Source organism: Charadrius vociferus, unplaced genomic scaffold, assembly GCF_000708025.1.
Source record: "Charadrius vociferus isolate BGI_N301 unplaced genomic scaffold, ASM70802v2 scaffold780, whole genome shotgun sequence".
In the NCBI taxonomy this organism is placed as follows: Eukaryota; Metazoa; Chordata; class Aves; order Charadriiformes; family Charadriidae; genus Charadrius; species Charadrius vociferus.
This window is the reverse complement of record NW_009646427.1, coordinates 97,522-100,675: the sequence shown is the minus strand read 5'-3', so window position 1 is coordinate 100,675 and position 3,154 is coordinate 97,522. Positions and strand designations below refer to the sequence as shown.

At 53.6% G+C, this 3,154-nt stretch overlaps 1 protein-coding gene across 1 annotated transcript in view; it reads left to right on the top strand.

Annotated features, from left to right (window-relative positions):
* Positions 1–3,154, top strand: part of BRD4 (bromodomain containing 4) — a 34,483-nt gene that overhangs the window by 8,796 nt on the left and 22,533 nt on the right. The window lies entirely within an intron of this gene.

Sequence of the window (3,154 nt, the reverse complement as noted above, 5' to 3'; positions counted from 1 at the left end):
GAAGAGCGTTGGGGACAGACTTTGCGGCAAATACGTGTGTTTTAAGGCACGTGTATTTATAGCGCGGGTGAAACGCCGTCGTTCCCGGCTTTTCCACGAAGGTAAAAGGCTGAGAGCGATAGGAAAAGTGTTTAATTTCTGCCGTCGGGGAGCCAACGTGATGAAATATCCCTTGTGGTACCTCGAGGGTAGAGTACAGCTGTTAAATTCTGTTGTATCAGACCTCTTTGAGTTTCGCAGCCGCTTTTCACGCTCCTCCCGGATGGATTTGGTGCTGTAAAAAAGCTGCGCTGCGTTAAAAGTGTGTCGGTGATGCCGTCGGTGACGCAATGTGACGGCTACGGACCGACGGGGGAACCCTCCTGCGGAGAGCGTCTGAAAACAGTTCCGAGTGTCACAACCCACCGCCGTCCTCCGTAAAACTTCCTCAAGTTACAATTTCCACACCTCATTTATTAATTTTACAATGATTGGGGATAGGTAACGAGGCTTGATGAGCTCGCCGTCCTTCGAAAGGATGCGGTGCCCTGAGCGAGGCGGAGCGCCGCTCCCCGAAGACGAATTCGCTTTGTGCTGACCTGACCTGTGCTCGGCCAGAATCCCAGAATGGCACTGGGGAGGCTTTAAGGTCCCTTCCAACCCAAACCATTCTGTGAGTCTAACCCGTACCGATGTGGGGGGTTATCCCTCCCCAGACGCAGCACCCCACACTTGTCCTTGTTGAACTTCAGGAGGTTCCTCTCCTCCCAACCCTCCGGCCTGTCCAGGTCCCGCTGGCTGGTGGCACGGCCTTCTGGTGTGTCACCCACTCCTCCCAGCTTCGTGTCACCGGCAAACCCGCTGTCCCCTCAGCCACGTCATTGATGAATATGTCGAAGAAGTCCGGACCCAGTACTGACCCCTGGGGACCACCACTAGCCACAGGCCTCCAGCTGGACTCTGCGCCGCTGATCACGACCCTCTGAGCTCTGCCGTCCAACCAGTTCTCCGTCCGCCTTGCTGTCCTCATCTAACACACCCTTCCTTAGCTCACCCGTGAGGATGTTACGGGAGACAGCGTCAAAAGCCTTCCTGAAGTCGAGGTAGAACATCCATTGCTCTCCCCTCATCCATTCAGCCGGTCACGCCATCAGAGAAGGCTCTGAGAGAGAGAGATACATATTTATCTTCAAAGATAAATACCTCCGGGCTTCATTACCTCTTTTTTTTGGGATATCAACCGTTCGCCAGGCTCGACGTCAGCTGCCGACGCCGTCGGATCGTCCATCCGAGGGTTGAGAAGATCCTGGCCGTGGCTTCATCTCAGCTGCATCTCATCGGACACATCCGCTTTGGTTCCGTGATATCTTAATTTTAAACATCTCTCGTCTCGATCTTGTCTCACTCTCGTCCTTTTAACCCAACAGCTCTGCGATACGAAGGAAAATATCACGTGCGGGAGCGTCCCCGAGCTTGTGTCACCCAAAAAAAAAAGATGTTTTGACATTATTCACTGCCTGTGAGACGGCGCGAGCGTCCCGCAGCCCGTCTGGAAGGCGGTGAATCCTCATGGCTCCTCAGGTCTCAGCCTTGGACTGGTGCTGCTGGGATCCCAGTGGGTTATTTTTCCAGGTTTACTGGAAAATCAGCATGGCCGGGGAGGTTGAGGGTCGACCCTCGAAGGGTTTGGGGACCAGTTGTCGGGGTAATAGGGAAGAAATCGGACTCCGGTAGTTGCTGTTGAACGTCCTCATAGCTGTTGGAAGAAAAAACCTTTCTGTGCTGCCATCACCCGGGCAGCGCCTGCAAATTCAAACCAGCAACGTTTCCTAAATCCCCGGAATCTTCCCCGCTTCATTCCTGACAGTCGTCATCTTCCTGCGTAGAGGGACGTCAGACCATTTTCATCTGAAACGCCGAGGAACGTAAAAAGGGTCGTAAAGCCGAACATCTCAAACTGCTGTAATTATTTTGGCTTTGTTTTCCTTTCCCTCCCCTTGGCAGTTCTTCGCCGTCCGCATCTCTCTCCGTTGCAGGACTCTGCGTGTGTGTGTCCACGCGTGTGTTTCTTGCGCGGCTCCAGTTCTCCATCTCTGCGTGTCGTTGGGTCCTTTCGACTTCGTGAAATCCCGGTTTTGAAGCACCAACAAACCAAATTTACGGGTTTTTCTGCACGTGACCGAGTCGGGATTACTGGTAGCTGAGATTTTTCTTTAATTGTTACGTTTTTTTAGGCACTATCCCTGATACTCCAGTACTGCGTGCAGGGAGAAGCTCTCCTTGGTTAGAAAATTATTGGCCATCACCTTTCTCGGCATCTCCTTGAAGGAGAAGTGATGAAGTTGCCCCTAGAGATCTTTTTTACCTACACGGCGTAGAGAGGCACTTATAAGCTCAGGTCTCCTCCCCTCTGCTGTGACCCTATAGCGTATATAATGTGTAGGTCCCCCCTGAGCTCGTCGCCCTCCAACTCATCACCTATAGTATGGACCAGCTCTGCCATAGGGTCACCCAGAAACCCCGTATGGTCCATACGTCGTCTGGGGCACCCCACGCCCGGTGCTTCTACCTTAAGATTTACTAGATAGAGTAATAGAATCATTATATTTACTATTTAGAATATCTAGTTGCAGACCTGCAAGATCATTTTCCTCTAGTCTGCTGCGTCTCCCGTTAAATCATATTGTGCGCTAAATTCAGCGTATAGGAACCGCTTTGGGGTTAAATTCTCCAAACGCAGGTGTGGTGGTGGTTGGAGGAGGCAGGTGTGGCGCTTCGCTGCAAACCCCCCCGCGGGTTTCGAACAGAAATCTCGAGCTCCTGTGGGAGACAGGAGGTGGAGCGTGTCGGCTTTGCCTAAGCGATGTAGAGCTTCCTCACCGTCCCGGCAGGACCACGGGATCCCGGCAGGACCCACAGGATCCCAGCAGGACCCATGAAATCCCAGGAGGACCATGAGATCCCGGCAGGACCCACAGGATCCCAGCAGGACCCATGAAATCCCAGCAGGACCATGGGATCCCAGCAGGACCCACAGGATCCCAGCAGAACCCGTGAAATCCCAGCAGGACCATGGGATCCCGGCAGGACCCACAGGATCCCAGCAGGACCCGTGAGATCCCAGCAGGACCACGGGATCCCAGCAGGACCCACGGGACCCCGGCATGACCCCCGG